Source organism: Mobula birostris, chromosome 10 (genome assembly GCF_030028105.1).
Source record: "Mobula birostris isolate sMobBir1 chromosome 10, sMobBir1.hap1, whole genome shotgun sequence".
In the NCBI taxonomy this organism is placed as follows: domain Eukaryota; kingdom Metazoa; phylum Chordata; class Chondrichthyes; order Myliobatiformes; family Myliobatidae; genus Mobula; species Mobula birostris.
This window is the reverse complement of record NC_092379.1, coordinates 22616114-22636706: the sequence shown is the minus strand read 5'-3', so window position 1 is coordinate 22636706 and position 20593 is coordinate 22616114. Positions and strand designations below refer to the sequence as shown.

The following is a 20593-nucleotide window of genomic DNA, read 5'->3' as shown; positions in this document are numbered from 1 at the left end:
GACAATGCAGTCTGAGGCCTTCACAACCCCTGGGACTTTACACCTTTCCTCTTTACTCCGAGCCTCTGGGCCTTGATAAGCAGAAGTTATGACCTGTACAAAAGGGACAGGTTACACCTGAATCCACAGGGGACAAATATCCTTGCAGACAGGTTTGCTGGAGCTGTTCAGAAGGGATTAAACAAATCTGGCAGTGATAGGGTTGAGGATTAGATCGTTGGTTTACAAACAGAGGCAGTGTGTAGTGAGACTGCTAGCAAGAAGAAGCTGATGACCAGATAAAATTACAGTTAACAGGATGAGTTGCGATGTAAAATGGGACACAATTTTAAAATGTGATGAATACAGGACTGAAGGTGTTATCACAGGATATGGAATAATCTCGATGAACTTGAAGCACAGCTACACATTGGCATTATGACTTTCTGGGCATCACTGAATCGTGGCTGAAAGAAGATTATAGCTGTGAGCTTAATGTCCAAGGATACACATTGTATTAAAAGGACAGGGAGGTAGGCAGAAGGCGTGGTGTGGCAGTATTGGTAAAAAATTAAATTAAATCATTAGAAAGAGGTGACATGGGATCGGAAGGTGTAGAATCGTTCTGGGTAGAGCTAAGAATCTGGGAGAGTGAAAGACCCTGATGGGAGTTTTATACAGACCTGCAAACAGTATAGCAAAGATGTGGTCTACAAATTACAACCGCGGACAGAAAATACATGTCAAAATTGCAATGTTAAGATTGTCATCGTGAATTTCAATATGCAGGTTGATTGAGACTGATTGCACCTGAACTGGAGGGGAACCAATATCCTGGTTTTGCTGATGCAACTTGGGAGAGTTTAAGCTCGTTTTGCAGGGGCTGAGAACCAGAGCCCAGGTCAGTAGGGGAAGGACCGGACCAGAAGTTAGGTGTCAGGGAAGGTATTGAAAGACAAATTTGAAGTAACAAGTATGATAGATCAGATAGTTTGGAGTGCATATATTTTAATGCAGGGAGTATCATGATAAGACCATAAGACCAGAAGATATAGGAGCAGAAGCAGGCTATTTAGCCCATCAAGTCTGCTCCACCATTCAATCATGGCCAGATGCAATTCTTCCAGTCATCCCCACTCCCCTGCCTTCTCCCCATACCCTTTGATGTCCCAGCTAACCAAGAACCTATCTCTCTCTACCTTAAATGCACCCAATGACTTGGCATCCGCAGACACTCATGGCAACCAATTCCACAGATTTACCACCCTCTGACTAAAGTAATTTCTTCGCATTCCTGTTAAAAATGGATATCCTTCAATCCTGAAGTCCTAGTCCCCCGCTACCATGGGAAATAACTTTGCCATATCTAATCTGTTCAGGCCTTTTAACGTCTGGAATGTTTCTATGAGATCCCCCTCATTCTCCTGAACTCCAGGGAATACAGCCCAAGAGCTGCCAGCCGTTCCTCGTCCGGTAACCCTTTCATTCCTGGAATCATTCTCGTGAATCTTCTCTGAGCCTTCTCCAATGTCGGTTTATCATTTCTAAAATAAGGAGCCCAAAACTGCACGCAATACTCCCAAGTGTGGTTTACGAGTGCCTTTTAGAGCTTCACATTCCTGCTCTTATATTCTATATCTCCAGAAATGAATGCCAACTTTGCATTCGCCTTCTTCACCACAGACTCAACCTGGAGGTTAACCTTTAGGGTATCCCGCACAAGGTCTCTCAAGTCCCTTTGCATCTCTGCATTTTCAATTCTCTCCCTATCTAAATAATAGTTTGCCCGTTTATTTCTACCACCAAAGTGCATGACTATACACTTTCCAACATTATATTTCATTTGCCACTTCTTTGCCCATTCCCCTAAACTATCTCTCTCTGCAGACTCTCTGTTTCCTCAACACTACACGCTCCTCCACCTATCTTTGTATCTTTGGCAAATTTAATCACAAATCCATTAATCCCATCGTCCAAATCACTGGCATACATCGTAAAAAGCAGCCGTCCCAATACCGACCCCTGTGGAACTCCACTGGTAACCGGCAGTCAGCCAGAATAGGATCCCTTTATTACCACTCTCTGTTATCTGCCGATCAGCCAATGCTCCACCCATGCTGGTAACTTCCCTGTAATTCCATGGGCTCTTATCTTGCTAAGCAGCTTCATGTGCGGCACCTTGTCAAAGGCCTTCTGAAAATCCAAGTACACCACATCTACTGCACCTCATTTGTCTACCCTGCTTGTAATTTCCACAAAAAATTGCAGTAAAAATCAGACAGGATTTTCCTTTCAGGAAACCATGTTGGCTTTGGCCTATCTAGACACGTGCCTCTAGGTACTCCGTAATCTCATCCCTAACAATCGATTACAACAACTTCCCAACCACTGATGTCAGGCTAACAGGTCTATAGTTTCCTTTCTGCTGCCTCCCACCCTTCTTAAATAGCGGAGTAACATTTGCAATTTTCCAGTCATCTGATACAATGCCAGAATCTATTGATTCTTGAAAGGTCATTGTTAATGCCTCCGCAGTCTCTCCAGCTACTTCCTTCAGAACCCAAGGGTGCATTCCATCAGGTCCAGGAGATTTAACCACCCTCAGACCATTCAGACATTCCAGAGCACCTTCTCAGTTGTAATTTTTACTGCACCTACTTCACTTCCCTGACACTCCTGAATTTCCAATATACAGGAACTGCAGATGTCCTCCACTGATAACTGATGCAAACTACACATTCAGTTCCTCTGCCATCTCTGCATCTCTCATTACAATATGTCCAGCGTCATTTTCTATTGGACCTATATCTACACTCCACTATCGTATACCACTAATATACTTTAAAAAGCTTTTAGTATCTTGTTTGATAATAGTCGCCAGCTTCCTTTCATAACTCATCTTTTCCTTCCTAATGACCTTCTTAGTTTCCTTCCGCAAGTGTTTAAAAACTTCCCAATCCTCTATCTTCCCGCCGGCTTTGGGATTGAATGACTTCCCTTATGCTGTTACTTTGGCTCTGACTTCACATGTCAGCCGTGACAGTGTCCTTCCATTCAAAATTTTTCTTATTTGGAACATGTCTGTCTTGCTCTTTGCTCATCTCTCACAGAAACTCTGGTCATTGCTGCGCTGTGTCCTTCCTGTTACTGTCCCATTCCAGTCAACTTTGGCCAGTTCCCCTATCATGCCATTGTAATTTCCTTTTTTCCATTGAAGTACCAACTCATTATAATTTAGTTTCTCCTTCTCAAATTTCAAAGTGAACTCGATCATATTGTGATCACTGTTCTCTAAGGGTTCCTTAACCTTCAGCTCTCTAATCACCTCCAGATCATTGCACAACATCCAATCCAGCACAGCCGATCCCCTGGAGGGCTCAACAACAAGCTGTTCTAAAAAGCCATCCATTACACATTCTACAAATTCTCTCATAAAGTCCAGTAATGGCCTGGTTTTCCCAAACCACTTCCATGTTAAAATCCCCAATGATTATCATGACTTTGCCCTTTTAAAATGCCTTTTCTTTCTCTTGCTGTTATTTTTAATCCACATCCTGGCTGCTGCTTGGAGGCCTGTATACAACTTCCACTGGGGTCCTTTTACTCTTGCCATTCCTTAACTCAACCCATAGAGACTCTACACTTTCCGATTCTATGTCACCCCTTTCCAGTGATTTAATATTATTTCTCATAATCAGGACCACACCATCCCCTCTGACAGCCTTCCACACTATCCACAACACCCCCAACCTTGGTGTCATCAGCAAATTTACTAACCCATCCCTCCACTTCCTTATCCAAGTCATTTATGAAAATCACGAAGAGAAGGGGGTCCTAGAACAGATCCCTGAGGTATACCACTGGCCACCAACTTCCATGCAGAATATGACCTGTCTAAACAACTCTTCGCCTTCTGTGGGCAAGCCAGTTCTGGATCCACAAAGCAAGGTCCCTTTGGATCCCTTACTTTCTCAATAACCCTTGCATGGGGCACCTTATCAAATGCCTTGCTGAAATCCATTTAGACTAATGTTGGACCTCTATTTAAGAAGGGAACAAGGGAAAATTCTGCAAACTATAGACTGGTGAGTCTTACATCAGTTGAAGGGAAATTGCAGAAGAAAAGTCTTGGTGATAGATTACCTGAGCATTTGGAAACCCATGACCTAAGTAGAGAGAGCTCGCAGGGCATTCTGTAGGGCAAGTCGTGCCTTACCAACTTGGATTTTTTGACAAGGTGACAAGACAGATTGATGAGGGCAGGGCAGTGGATGCTGTTTACATGGACTTTAATAAGGCATTTGACAAAGTCCCCAATGGGAGGCTAATCCAAAAGATTAAGATGCATGGGATATGTGGCAAATTATCTGGCTTACACATAAAAGAGAGTGGGTAGTGGTAGAAGGGACATGTTCAACCTGGAAGTCAGTGATTAGTAGAGTTCCACAGGTGTCTGTACTGGGACGTACATTGTTTGTAATGTATACAAATGTTCTGGATGAAAATGAAGATGGGTTGGTTAGTAAATTTGTGCATGATTCTAAGACTGGTGGAGATTCCAGGGATAGTGCAGAAGACATTGAGAGGAGAAGGCCAAAATTGATTGGAAGGGGACACTAGCAGGGATGATGGCAAAGCAGCAATGGCAGGTGATTCTGAGAGCAAATTGGAAGGCGCAAGATAGGTGCATCAAAGAAGAAATATTCTTAAGGTGGGATGACGCCAGGCAGCATCTATGGAAGAGGGTAAACAAACAATGTTTTGGGCCAAGAGCCTTCATCAGTCTGAAACATTGACTGCTGACTCTTTTTCACAGATGCTGCCAGGCCTGCTGAGCTCCTTCAGCATTTTGTGTGTGTTGCTTTAGAACCCATGGTATTCCAGGAAAGATACTGGCATGGATGGAACACTGGCTGATTGGCAGGAGGCAAAGAGTAGGCAAACAAAAGAGGGCCTTTTCTGGTTGGCTGCCAGTGAATAGTGGTGCTCCACAAGGGTCTGTGTTGCAACTGCTTCTTTTCATGTCAATTGTCAATAATTTGGATAATGGAATTGATGGCTTTTAGGTCCAAGTTTGCAGATGATATAAAGAGATGGGGAGGGGAAGGCAAAGTTGAGGAAGCAGAGAGGCTACAAAAATACTTAGAAAGATCAGGAGAATGGTCAAAGAAGTGGCAGATATGAGGAGGTGATAGACAGGAGCTACAGGGAGGAGATTACCACAAGGCTGCAGGAGACAGGTGTCTGGGTGACTGTCAGGAGACGGAGGGCAAATGTACAAGAAGTGCAGAGAACACCTGTGGCTGTTCCCCTCAATAATAAATCTATAATTTTAGATACTATTGAAGGGGAGCCAGAGTGACTGGGTCTCTGGCACTGAGTCTGGTGACGTGGCTCAGAAGAGGAGAGAGGCGAAGAGGAATGCAGTGATGATAGGAGATTCCTTAGACAGAGGAACAGAACGAGGTTCTATGGGCGCGATAGAGACACACAGATGGTATGCTGCATCCCTGATGTCAGGATCATGATGTCACAGATTGTGTCCACGGTATTCTCAATGGTGAGCATGAACAGCCAGAAGTCTTTGTTACCAGACACTCCCAACTGCACCAGCTTCCAGGAGTACGGATAGCTGGCACGGCCCCTTTAAGGGATCATGATGGTCCTGCTAATTGATAATCATTTTTGGGTGCCAAGAACTGAGTATTTAAGGAACAGCTGAACAGAGGTTCGGTGTTCAATGATAAGCTGACTTGTGCTATCATCCAACATTTGTTTTGTGCTCAGCTCTAATTTAATACCGTGACTAGAACCTTGCTTCATTTACCTCGGTTCCTTTCAGAGTGAGAAAAAGTGGCCTTCATTATCTCTCCTGGACTGGAAAAGTCCTGGCCTCGGCCACTGTGCACTGGGAACATCGGTCTGAGATCTGCTCGGATTCAGAGGAATTCATGGCTGCCATGAGGAAGGTGTTTAATCACCTCACGGGAGCCAGCTGAGACTCAGACCGGCTGATGAAGATTCAACAGGGGGGCTGGTCCACGGCCGACAACGCAATCGAATTTTGGACCTTGGCCCAGAAGAGTGGTTGGAATGGGGAGGCCGTGGTCATGTTCTAATACCACGGATGAACTGAAGGACGCCTTGCCTTGGGAGAGCCAACTGAGATCTGAGAGGTTTTGAGTGACCAGTCCATCCATCTCGATAATTGTCCAGCAGAGCAAGAGTGAGACCACTTCAAGAAATCGAAGTGAGCCAGTCTGAGCCCAGTTCCTATGCATCACAGTTCCACCCCACAACCTCGGACCATAACCAGCCTTTTGCCTGCTCAAGATCCAGTCGAACGCCTGCAGGTCAGTTGTGCTGGACTCTCTGCCAATGAAAGGTCCCGGCGTCAGAGTCATTGTCATGGTTTTACTGCGGGGAAGTATGTCAATGATGGGCCGAAAGTCCCAGGCTGCAACCGTCGATATTGCTAAGACCGTCTAAATTCAGGAGGACTGTGATGGTGGCAGTCACTACTCCCAATACAACTGACTCTGGGTGAACTGAAGGCAGAGTTCACCCGGGGTAAAAACTTAAAGCAGGTGAGAGCTGCCTGGACTCTGGGGCAGAGGGTTATTTTCTGGATTTAAGAACCACCCATCGGTTTGACATACCACTGTGAGAGTTGAGCCAACCCATGCCTGCAACTGTGTTGGACGGTCACCCACTAGGTTCTGCGAAGATCCAGCAACAGACTGTGGATTTGCAGGTGAGGATAGGGGATCATGCAGACATTAGTTTCTACATTATTGACTCTCCCCTCATACCGCTGATCCTCCGGTACCCTGGGCTGTCCCAGTGTAACCCATCCATGGACTGGAGGAAGGGCAGAATCATTGCTTGGTCCAGTCCTGATAAGAGGGTTTGTTTGCACCATAGTGTTCCAAGACCCAGACTCTCCTGTGACCAAGAACTAATAAGAGGGCAGCCTTCAGTGTGAGGTAACCTGAGAGTCTCGAGAGACCAAGTCCTGCCCTTAAGGACAAAAAAGCCATTTCCAGTCAATAGGACTCTGCGAGTCCAAACACTTATCGAGTCGTGTCCTCTAGTTCAGGAGAGGACCAAGCAAATACCTGAACAGTCTGGGGAACTCACAGCCAAGCTTATGGAATCCAGCTGCTAGGTCAAAAGGGATAAGAATCCTTTATGCTGAACCTCGAAGTCTATTTTCAAGAGGGAAATAACTGGGGGTTTGAAGAGGAAGAAGTGTTCAAAAGGCAAGATGACACAACCATGGAGAACAAGGGAAGTCAAAGGCAACATAACAGCCAAAGAGAGGGCATATCATTGAGCTGGCATTTGTGGGAGGTTAGAGGATTGGGAAGCATTTAAAACCAACAGAAGGCAGCTACAAAAGTCAGTAAGAAGAATAAGATGGAATGGTAAAGTAAGCTACTCAATAATATTAAAGAGAACACCAAAAGTTGCTTCAGATACATAAAGTGTAAAAGAGAGGCGAGAGTGGGTATCGGACCACTGGAAAACAATGCTGGAAAGGTAGTAATGAGGGACAAGGAAATGGTGGATGAACAAAATAAATATTGTATTAGCTCACATAAAATATCTGGTCTTTCTGCTGAATGTAAATATTTTAGACTCCTGATTCCTGTGCTTGAATCAGACAATATTACAACTCTCATCGGTCTCACTACCAATCCTATCCCTCATCTACTATTGCCATTTTGAAGCATGTGTGGACATTTGTAAATATCCATAATAATTATTATTTACATAAGATTCCACTGCACCATTTAAGATCACTTCTCTATTTTTCTATCTCTTTTTGAATAATTCAGGATCCACTTCTGGTGCTTCACACAGTCATGGAGACAGCCCAGGAAAAGGGACTGTATCACTCACTGCCTTTTTACTAACTCCTATTCTTTCTGCTTTTCCCTCAATACTCCATGCAAAACTTCTGATTTCCTTCTTTCCTTTTCCCAGCACGGATCTGGAAGCTGTTTACTTCGATGATTTTCTCCAGGCCCTTGTAGGTTCACCCAATATGTTACCACAAGCTGAGTTCTTCTCAGTTCCAGAGGTGTCTCTCCCAACTCCACCTGCATTGCCACCACTGCTGTTGTCCTTTTGCCCCACTGATTAACCTTAATGCTTGACTGTGAATTATATCCAGTTTATTGACCACACAGTGTGATGCTGATCCATATACCATACTTCCATAGTCCAGTATTGATCTTATTAATCCTATATATATTGCTTTCAAGGATTTCCTATCAGCTTCCCTTTCCTTTCCTGTTAAACACCTCATAACATTTAGCACTTTCTTACTTTTAATAGGTGTTGACCATGTGAGGCTTCCCACACGTTCTAATTCTATACCAAAGTTTTAGTTTCAAGTGTTGTTCTGTCCTCCACCTTGTGAAAAGTATTGTGTTGGATTCCTCTGCTGAAAATCTGAATTCCCATTTTCATGCCCAATCTTCCACCTTAACGGCTCAGGCGGAAACGGGTGAGGCGAAGAGGATTTGGCATTCATTTTTTGTTGTTATTTGAGGAGAGGGGCAGTATGAGTGTGAGGGCAGCTTGTTGTTCTCGGTGCCGGATGTGGGAGGCCCTGGAATCTCCAAGCCTCCCGGACGTCCACATCTGCGCCAGGTGCGCCGAGATGCAGCTTCTAAGGGACCGCGTTAGGGAACTGGAGCTGCAGCTCGATGACCTTCATCTGGTCAGGGAGAGTGAGGAGGTGATAGAGAGGAGTTACAGACAGGTGGTCACACCGGGGCCACGGGAGGCAGACAAGTGGGTCACGGTTAGGAGGGGGAAGGGGAAGAGTCAGGTAATAGAGAGTACCCCGGTGGCTGTGCCCCTTGACAATAGGCACTCCAGTTTGAGTACTGTTGTGGGGGACAGCTTACCCGGGGGAAGCAACAGTGGCCGTGCCTCTGGCACAGAGTCCGGCCCTGTAGCTCAGAAGGGTAGGGAAAGGAAGAGGAGGGCAGTTGTAATAGGGGACTTGATAGTAAGGGGGTCAGATTGGCGATCCTGTGGACGCAGTCCAGAGACCTGGATGGTGGTTTACCTCCCTGGTGCCAGGGTCCGGGATATTTCTGATCGCGTCCAAGATATCCTGAAGTGGGAGGGTGAGGAGCCAGAGGTCATGGTACATATAGGTACCAATGACATAGGTAGGAAAAGGGAAGAGGTCCTGAAAGGAGAATAGGGAGTTAGGAAGGGAGTTGAGAAAAAGGACCGCAAAGGTAGTAATCTCGCGATTACTGCCTGTGCCACGCGACAGTGAGAGTAGGAATGCAATGAGGTGGAGGATAAATGAGTGGCTGAGGGACTGGACCAGGGGGCAGGGATTCAAGTTTTTGGATCATTGGGACCTCCTTTGGCGCAGGTGTGACCTGTACAAAAAGGACGGGTTACACTTGAATCCAAGGGGGACCAATATCCTGGCGGGGAGATTTGCGAGGGCTGCTGAGGTGACTTTAAACTAGAATGGTTGGGGGGTGGGAATCAAATTAAAGAAACTAGGAGAGAGGAGGTTAATTCACAACAGGGGGATGAGAACAAGTGCAGAGAGTCAGAGGGGTGTAAAATGAGGGTAGAAGCAAAAAGTAGTAAGGAGAAAAGTAAAAGTGGCAGGCCGGCAAATCCAGGGCAAAAATCAAAAAGGGCCACTTTTCATCATAATTGTATAAGGGCTAAGAGTGTTGTAAAAGCGAGCCTGAAGGCTTTGTGTGTCAATGCAAGGCGCATTCGTAACAAGGTGGATGAATTAAAAGTGCAGATTGTTATTAATGAATATGATATAGTTGGGATCACAGAGACATGGCTCCAGGGTGACCAAGGATGGGAGCTCAACATTCAAAGATATTCAATATTCAGGAGGGATAGACATGAAAGAAAAGGAGGTGGGGTAGCATTGCTGGTTAGAGAGGAGATTAACGCAATAGAAAGGAAGAAAGTTAACTAGGAGGATGTGGAATCGATATGGGTAGAGCTGCATAACACTAAGGGGCAGAAAACGCTGGTGGGAGTTGTGTACAGGCCACCTAACAGTCGTAGTGAGGTTGGGGATGGCATTAAACAGGAAATTAGAAATGCGTGCAATAAAGGAACAACAGTTATAATGGGTGACTTCAATCTACATGTAGATTGGGTGAACCAAATTGGTAAGGGTGCTGAGGAAGAGAGTTTCTTGGAATGTATGCGGGATGGTTTTTTGGACCAACATGTCGAGGAACCAACTAGAGAGCAGGCTATTCTGGACTGGGTATTGAGCAATGAGGAAGGGTTAATTAGCAATCTTGTCGTGAGAGGCCCCTTGGGCAAGAGTGACCATAATATGGTGGAATTCTTCATTAAGATCGAGAGTGACATAGTTAATTCAGAAACAAAGGTTCAGAACTTAAAGAAGGGTAACTTTGAAGGTATGAGACGTGATTTAGCTAAGATAGACGGGCAAATGACACTTATAGGGTTGACGGTGGATATGCAATGGCAAGCATTTAAAGATCGCATGGATGAACTACAACAAGTGTTCATCCCAGTTTGGCAAAAGAATAAATCAGGGAAAGCAGTGCACCCATGGCTGACAAGGGAAATTAGGGATAGTATCAATTCCAAAGAAAAAGCATACAAATTAGCCAGAAAAAGTGGCTCACCTGAGGACTGGGAGAAATTCAGAGTCCAGCAGAGGTGGACAAAGGGCTTAGTTAGGAAAAGGAAAAAAGATTATGAGAGAAAACTGGAAGGGAACACAAGAACTGACTGTAAAAGCTATTACAGATATGTGAAAGGAAAAAGATTGGTTAAGACAAATGTAGGTCCCCTACAGACAGAAACAGGTGAATTGATTATGGGGAGCAAGGACATGGGAGACCAACTGAATAACTACTTTGGTTCTGTCTTCACCAAGGAGTACATAAATAATCTTCCGGAAATAGTAGGGGACAGAGGGTCCAGTGAGATGGAGGAACTGAGGGAAATACATGTTAGTAGGGAAGTGGTGTTAGGTAAATTGAAGGGATTAAAGGCAGATAAACCCCCAGGGCCAGATGGTCTGCATCCCAGTGTGCTTAAGGAAGTAGCCCAAGAAATAGTGGATGCATTACTGATAATTTTTCAAAACTCTTTAGATTCTGGACTAGTTCCTGAGGATTGGAGGGTGGCTAATGTAACCCCACTTTTTGAAAAAGGAGGGAGAGAGAAACCAGGGAATTATAGACCGGTTAGCTCAACATCAGTGGTGGGGAAAATGCTGGAGTCAGTTATCAAAGATGTGATAACAGCACTTTTGGAAAGCGGTGAAATCATCGGACAAAGTCAGAATGGATTAGTGAAAGGAAAATCATGTCTGAAGAATCACAGAATTTTTTGAGGATGTAACTAGTAGAGTGGATAGGGGAGAACCAGTGGATGTGGTATATTTGGATTTTCAAAAGGCGTTTGACAAGGTCCCACACAGGAGATTAGTGTGCAAACTTAAAGCACACGGTATTGGGGGTATGGTATTGATGTGGATAGAGAATTGGTTGGCAAACAGGAAGCAAAGAGTGGGAATAAACGGGACCTTTTCAGAATGGCAGGCAGTGACTAGTGGGGTACCGCAATGCTCAGTGCTGGGACCCCAGTTGTTTACAATATATATTAATGACTTAGATGAGGGAATTAAATGCAGCATCTCCAAGTGTGCGGATGACACGAAGATGGGCAGCAGTGTTAGCTGTGAGGAGGATGCTAAGAGGATGCAGGGTGACTTGGATAGGTTAGGTGAGTGGGCAAATTCATGGCAGATGCAATTTAATGTGGATAAATGTGAGGTTATCTACTTTGGTGGCAAAAACAGGAAAACAGATTATTATTTGAATGGTGGCGGATTAGGAAAAGGGGAGGTGCAACGAGACCTGGGTGACATTATACACCAGTCACTGAAAGTGGGCATGCAGGTACAGCAGGTGATGGAAAAGGCGAATGGTATGCTGGCATTCATAGCAAGAGGATTCAAGTACAGGAGCAGGGAGGTACTACTGCAGTTGTACAAGGCCTTGGTGAGACCACACCTGGAGTATTGTGTGAAGTTTTGGTCCCTTAATCTGAGGAAAGACATCCTTGCCATAGGGGGAGTACAAAGAAGGTTCACCAGATTGATTCCTGGGATGGCAGGACTTTCATATGATGAAAGACTGGATCGACTAGGCTTATATTTGTTGGAATTTAGAAGATTGAGGGGGGATCTTATTGAAACGTCTAAAATCCAAAAGGGATAGGACAGGCTAGATGCAGGAAGATTGTTCTCGATGTTGGGAAAGTCCAGAATGAGGGGCCACAGTTTGAGGATAAAGGGGAAGCCTTTTAGGACCAAGATGAGGAAAAACCTCTTCACACAGAGAGTGGTGAATCTGTGGAATTCTCTGCCACAGGAAACAGTTGAGGCCAGTTGATTGGCTATGTTTAAGAGGGAGTTAGATATGGCCCTTGTGGCTATAGGGATCTGGGGGTATCGAGGGAAGGCTGGCACAGGGTTCTGAGTTGGATGATCAGCCGTGATCATACTGAATGGCAGTGTAGGTTTGAAGGGCCGAATGGCCTACTCCTGCACCTATTTTCTATGTTTCTATGCTAACCGTTGTCTCTTAAAGTTTCCGTGTTATAAATTTCACATTCCCACCCCTTTTCCACATAGCTCCATCGTCCACACAATGAAATTCCAATACGACTACTTATATTAGAAAATATACCATTTATTATGATAGTAATAGTAATGGACCAACAACACTTCTCTGAGGGGTTCTCTTTTCCATAATTGGCTCACTTGACTGATTTCTCTGGTCGCACCATGATAGGTCTACCAATTAAAAAATCCTTTATCCCATTTTGCATTCAACCTCAAATTCCCAATTCACATAACTTAAAATCAAACCTTCCCCATAGATAATTCTGGGTATCCAATGTCCCTGGTGACACCATTCATTCTTTTTATCATCTTCCAATCACTGTCAATGGGTGTTTGTATTCCTCCGGAGTCACAAATCATACTCCAATATTCCTTTTTCACCTTTCTAATTGTTTTTCTTACTATTGCTTGCATATGTTTATTCTCAATTATTTTTGGAAAATTGTGTGTCCTCTTTTCCATTCTAAAGGCTCTATTACGATGCCTAATTGTTTCCCCACAATCTTTTCTCCACCATGGCACCATTTTCTTTTCAGCTCTATTCCATTTCCTTGGGATACTTATTGTTGTCGCTGTCATTAACCCTTCTACAATCTTGCCACATAAAAGATCCACATCCTGATTGATTTCAATATTTGTTATTCCTGATCACTCATTTCTTCAGACATTCCGCAATCAGCCTTTTCAAACAGCCGGCATTCCAGTATATTTTCAGATATATCAGAATCAGGTTTAATATCACCGACATATGCCATGAAATTTGTTGTCTTTGTGGCTACAGTACAATGCAATGCATAATAACAGAGTAAAAACCTGTGAATTATTGTGCGTGTGTGTATATATATATATATATAAGTATGTAATTAAATGAGCAGTGCAAAAGTAGAAATAAAACAGTAGTGAGGTAGTGATCACGGGTTCAATTTCCAATCAGAAATCAGATGGCAGAGAGAAAGAAGTCCCTGAATCGTTGAGTGTGAACTTTCTGGCTGCTGAATCTCCTTCCTGATGGTGGCAATGAGAACAAGGCATAACCTGAGTGATGGGGTCCCGAATGATGGACGCTGCCTTTTTGAGGCATCACTCCTTGAAGATGTCCTGGGTACTATGGAGGCCAGTGCCCATGATGGAGCTGACTGAGTTTACAACTCTCTGCAGTTTGTTTCTATCCCATGCAGTAGCCCCTCCCTCCTGCACCCCCATACCAGACCATGATGCAGCCAGTTAGAATGCTCTCCATGGTACATCTATCGAAATTTGTGATTGTTTCAGGTGACATACCAAATCTCCTCAAGCTCCTAATGGAATATAGCAGCTGTTGTGCCTTCTTTGAAGTTGCATCGATATGTTAGATCTTCTGGCTCTTCATAAGCAAAAGGTGGAAGAATGTGAATGTGAATTTGGGGCAATAATTGTGAACTTAAACAAGGAAATCAAGCAAGAGTTGTATTGAGAGAACAACAGGTTATTGGAAAAATAGGATGATTTGGCAGATGAATGCATAGCTGAGGAACTGATGCAGGGGCAGGGGTTTAGATTTCTGCATCACTGGGATCCCTTCTGGGGAAGTTACAACTGATACAAAAGGGATGGGTTGCGTGTGAATCCAAGGGGGATAAACATTTTTGTGAGCAGGTTTGCTTGTGCTGTTCAGAAAGATTTGAACCAATTTGACAGGAGATGAGAAATTGAGTGATAGGGCTGAGGATCTAGTTGTTGGTTTACAAACAGAGGCAGTGTGTAGTGAGACTGCTCGCAAGCAGAGGCTGGTGGTAGGCCAAAATTGCAGTCAATGGGATGAGTTGAAATTTAAAAGGAGGACAAAATCAAAAAAGGGTGATGAACACAGGACTGAAGGTGTTATAATTGAATGCACACAGTATACAGAATAAGCTAGATGAACTTGAAACACAACAACAGATTGACACGTATGACATTGTGGGCATCAGTGGATCATGGCTGAAAGAAGATTATAGAGGTGAGCTTAATGTCCAAGGATGCACATTGTATTGAAAGGACAGGCAGGTAGGCAGTGAGCATGGTGTGGCTCTCAGAAAGTGTCAAATCATTCTGGGTAGAGCTAACAATCTGCAAGGATGAAAGACCCTGCTGGGAGTTATATACAGACCTGTGAACAGAATAGCAAAGATGTGGTCTACAAATTACAATGGGAGATAGAAAATGCATGTCAAAGGTGCAATGTTAAAACTGTCTTCAGGAATTTCAATATGCAGGAAGATTGGGATGGGTTGCACCTGAACTGGCGGGGGGGCAATATCCTGGCTTCAGGGTTTGTTGATGCTACTTGGGAGAGTTTAAAGTGGTTTTTCAGGGGGCTGAGAACCAGAGCCCCAGGTCAGTAGGGGATGGATCTGACCAGAAGTTAGATGTCAGGGATAGTATTGAAAGGCAAAATTTAAATAACAGGTAGAATGGGTCAGATAGCTTGAAGTGTATATATTTGAATACTGGGATTATTATGGATAAGGATGATGAAATTACAGCATGGATCAGTACATGGAACTACGATGTTGTAGACATCACTGAAACTTGGTTGAGAGAGCAGAAGGAATGAGTGATTAATGTGCCAGGTTTTTGGAGTTTTAGAAAAGATAGAGGAGTAGGTAAGGGGGTGGGCAGTTGCAGTCCTGATCAGGGACAATATCACAGCTGCATTCAGAGGAGACATAATGGAGGGGTCAGAAACTGAGTCGATGTGGGTGAAACTCAGGGTTAGACAGGGTGCAATCACACTGATGGGATTGTACTATGGACCCCCTAATAACCACTGGGACATTGAGGAACAGATGTGCAATCAGATTAAAGAAAAGTGTAAAAATAATAGGGTTGGTGTCATGGGGGATTTCAACTTTCCGAATATAAACTGGGAAGGCTTCTTAATGTAAGGGGCTCAGATGGGTTTGAATTTGTTAAGTAGGTTTCTTAAATCAATATGTGCACGGTCCAATGAAAGGAGGGGCCATACTGCACCTGGTTTTGGGGAAGGAGCCTGGCCAGGTGACTGACCTTTCAGTGGGTGAACAGTTCGGGAATCGTGACCACAACTCGTTAACTTTCAGGATAGCTATCAACAAGGATAGGTGTGGTCCTTGTGGAAGAGATTTAAATTGACATAGGGAAATTTACAAGGGCATTAGGCAGGAACTAAGAAGCGTTAATTGTGAACAAACATCAAAGTTGCTGGTGAACGCAGCAGGCCAGACAGCATCTCTAGGAAGAGGTACAGTCGACGTTTCAGGCCAAGACCCTTCGTCAGGACTAACTGACAGAAGAGCTAATTGGCATTAATTGGGAACACCTTTTCTCTGGCAAGTCCACATTAGACAAAAGGCAGTGAGACAGGAGCAGTATTAGGCCATTCAGCCCATCAAGGCTACCCTGCCATTCCATCATGGCTCATCCTGGATTCCACTCAACCCCATACAGCTGCCTTCTCACCATATCCTCAGATGCCCTGACTGATCAGGAAAATATCACCTTCTGCTTTAAAAATACCTACAGAATTGGCCTCCACTGCAGTCTGTGGCAGAGCATTCCACAGATTCACTATTCTCAGGCTAAAAAAAATCCTCCTTACCTCTGTTCTAAAAGATCACCCATCAATTTTGAAACTGTGCCCTCTTGTTCTGCTTACTCCCTCCATAGGAAACATCCTCTCCACATCCACCCTATCTCCTCCCATCAACATTCGGTAGTTTTCAATGGGATCTGTCCGCATTCTTCTAAGTTCCAGCGAGTACAGGCCCAAAGCTGCCAAACGCTCCTCATATGTTAACCCCTTCATTTCTAGAATCATCCTTGTGACTCTCTCCAATGAAGACACACCCTTTCTAAGAAAAGGGGCCCAGGACTGTTGACAATACTCCAAGTGTGGCCAGATTAGTGCCTTATAAAGCCTCAGCATTATCTCCTTGCTTTTATATTCTATTCCCCTTGAAATAAATGCTAATATTGTATTTGCCTTCTCTACCACAGACTCAACCCGTGAATTAACCTTCTGGGAGCCTTACACGAGGACTCCTAAGTCCCTTTGCACCTCTGTTGTTTGAACCTTTTCCCCATTTAGATAATAGTTCGCACTATTGTTCCATTGTTCCACATCCGTTAAAAATGCCGCCTGTAACCGGCGACTTTGCGTGAGCTCTCCCCGGAGCAAACTGCCCTCCCCACTGTCCTGTAACCGAGAAACCCTTCTAAAACTCCAATTCAGCAAGATCAAGATCAACAACACTCTGGCGAAGCTACTGACCCAGATGGAGACCACCGCGCCAGAACTGCTTCTTAAACTCCGGACCGCACCTGGACCCGACCACGTTCCCGGAGACCCGCGGCCTACCACCGTGCAGGAGCGCTTGGAGACACGGCCCATTCCGACCAGCACCTCTCCGGAGCAGATGACCACACAGAAGTGACGGCGGAGACCTCAAGGTGCCGCAGACGCTTCCCCGGAGCGACCACCGTAAAGCCCCGTTGGTGGCCATCCACAGCTACCGGAAGTGAGGCCTCCACCGCCAACCTCGGAAATCGAGCCCGAGGCTCGCCTGGAATGAAGGCTCCGCAACCGTGGCTCAGTTTACGGACTTGCTTCAGCCAGGAGCCCAGCCCTCTGGGATTAAGAGTCGGTTTCGGGGCCTGATCCAATCGACAGCCCGGGCCCCCGGCAGCTGGAAGTGGCAGCGGAGCCTCCCCCCGTTACTCGGCCCGACCCGGAGCACACAACGACGTGGCCTGCTGATTCCCGCGGGACGCGTCCACCTATCTCAAAGAGCTGAGAACAACACACTGATATCGACGGAAACCTGGAAAGATGCACTATTTACCGAGGAAGTGTGGGAAAGGAGCTGGGCTGCTGGTCAGATTGAAGCTGAGGGGCTTCACGGTCCCTATGCCCACAATCCTGCTAGCTAATGTGCAAGCCAGAGACAACAAGGTGGATGATCTTAAAGGGAGACTCACCTACTGCAGGGAGATGAGGAACTGCTGTGTATTCTGTTTCACCGAGACCTGCCTCTCCCCCGCCACCCCTGACTGTGCCATCTGACCCGAGGGGTTTTCGATCTATCGGATGGACCGCACGACGTCTTCGGGCAAGACGAGGGGAAGTGGTGTCTGCCTACTGATCAACACTGGGTGGTGATCGGACACAGTGGCACTGACAAGCTCCTGAAGCCCAGACCTGGAACACTTGTCGGTGAAGTGTCGTCGCTACTATCTGCTACAGGAATTCATCTCGGTCATACTGACAGTGGTCTACATTCCCCCCCAGGCGGACGTGGAGTGTGCTCTGAACATACTGTATGCCAACATCAGTGTACTTGAGACCAGGTATCCGGAGGCTTTACGATTACGGCTGGGGACTTTAACCAGGCCAACCTCAGAAATGCGATGCCAAAGTTATACCAACATGTCTCCTGACCCACTGGAGGCCCGAATATACTTGACCACTGCTACACAGTGAATTCCCATGGCAGATAGTAGGGACGACACTTCACTGACAGGTGTTCCAGGTCCGGGCTGCAAGAGCTTGTCAGTGACACAGTGTCCGAGCACCACGACCTCACTTCGGAAAATCGGACCATCAGACCGTACTCCTCCTCCCAGCTTACAAACAGAAACTGAAGTGGGAGTTCACGCTGTCAAAAGTAGTGTCGCGTTGGAAGGAGGAAACAGGTGAGGTCCTCCGTGACTGCTTTGAATCGGTGGACTGATTAGTATTCATGGACTCGGCAGCTAACCTCGATGAGTATGCCTCAGCTGTCACGGACTTTATATGGAAATGCACGGAGGACTGTGTGTCTCACAAGACGATCCGGGTATTCCCTAACCGGAAACCTTGGATGAATTATGAGGTGAAGTCCCTTTTAAAGGCTAGAGCTGCAGCTCTTAGGTCTGGAGATACCAGTCGCTACACGGAGTCCAGGCGTGAACACCGGAAAGCCATTAAGGGCGCCAAGAGGCAATATCGAGCCCAAGCTAACCAAAGGGATGCCAGTAGACTATGGCAGGGTCTAAATGAGATCACTAGGCGCAAAGAAAAGGCTGGGAATATCAATGACTGTGGCACTTCTCTTCCTGATGAACTCAACGTATTCTACGCAAGATTCGAACAGAAGAGGAGCATCCCCCTCCCTCCGGATGAACCGGACCTGGTGGCATCGAGATTCGTCATCACCGAGGAGGACATTAGAAGGGCCTTCCTGAAGATAAATCCAAGGAAGGCGACGGGCCCAGATGGCGTCCCAGGACAGGTTCTCCGGGCCTGTGCAAGTGAGCTAGCTGGAATGTTTGCTGACATCTTCAACTGCTCCTTGCTTCAGTCTAAGATTCCTTCGTGTTTTAAGAAGACAACGATAATCCCAGTGCCGAAGAAGAGCAAGGTGGCATGCCTGAATGACTATCGACCGGTGGCTCTGACATCAATTGCTATGGAGTGCTTCGAGGGATTGGTTATGGCACACATCAACCACAGCCTACCGGTCAACCTCGACGCTTTGCAATTCACGTACCGGAGCAACAGGTCAACGGCAGATGCCATCTCTCTGGCCCTACATTCCTCCTTAGATGACCTGGAGAATAAAGATGCATACGTAAGGCTCCTTTTCATTGACTACAGCTCTGCCTTTATACCGTCGTTCCAAATAAACTGATTCCTAAACTCCGGAACCTGGGCCTTAGCATTCCGATCTGCAGCTGGATCTTCAACTTCCTCACAGACAGGACCCAGGCTGTAAAAATACGGGACAAGCTCTCCTCTACAATCACTCTGAGCAACGGTGCCCAACAAGACTGTGTACTCACTGCACACCCATGATTGTGTAGCCAAGTTTCCATCAAGCTCAATATAAAAGTTTGCTGATGACACAACAATCGTAGGCCGTATCTCAGGTAATGATGAGTTTGAGCACAGACAGGAAATTAAGAACCTGGTGGCATGGTGCGAAGACAATAACTTATCCCACAGCGTCAGCAAGACGAAGGAATTGGTTGTTGACTTCAGAAGGAGTAGCAGACCGCACGACCCAATTTACGTCGGTGGTGCACAAGTGGAACAGGTCAAAAGCTTTAAATTCCTCGAGGTCAATATCACAAATGACCTCACTTGGTCCAGCCAAGCAGAGTTCACTGCCAAGAAGGCCCAACAGCACCTTTACTTCCTGAGAAAACAAAAGAAATTTGGCCTGTCCTCTAAAACCCTCACTAATTTTTATGGATGCACCCTAGAAAGCATTCTTCTAGGGTGCATCACAACCTGGTACGGAAGTTGTCCTGTTCAAGACCGGAAGAAGCTGCAGAAGATCGTGAACATGGCGCAGCACATCACAGAAACCAATCTTCCGTCCGTGGACTCACCTTACACCGCACGTTGTCGGAGCAGTGCTGCCAGGATAATCAAGGACACGACCCACCCAGCCAACATACTTTTCGTCCCTCTTCCCTCCGGGAGAAGGCTCAAGAGCTTGAAGACTCCTATGGCCAGATTTGGGAACAGCTTCTTTCCAACTGTGAAAAGACTGCTGAACGGATCCTGACCCGGATCTGGGCCGTACCTTCCAAATATCCGGACCTGCCTCTCAGTTTTTTTGCACTACCTTACTTTCCAATTTTCTAATTTCTATTTATGATTTATAATTAAATTTTTAATATTTATTAATTTTTACTATTTGTAATATTTAATATTTGTAATCCAGGGAGTGGGAAGCGCAGAATCAAATATCGCTGTGATGATTGTACGTTCTAGTACTAACTGTTTGGTGACAATAAAGTGTCAAGTACCATAAAGTATAAAGAATAAAGTATTTACCTAAATGCATTATCATGTTTTTCCCAAGATTGTAATCCATCTGCCACTTTTTGCCCATTCTTCCAATTTATCTAAGTCATACTGCAATTGCACTGCTTCCTCAG

The 20593-nt window shown here is 45.5% G+C and overlaps 1 gene segment (V, D, J or C); it reads left to right on the top strand.

Moving 5' to 3' along the window:
* LOC140204460 (immunoglobulin heavy constant gamma 4-like) overlaps positions 1-20593 on the top strand; it is a 30319-nt gene that overhangs the window by 3795 nt on the left and 5931 nt on the right.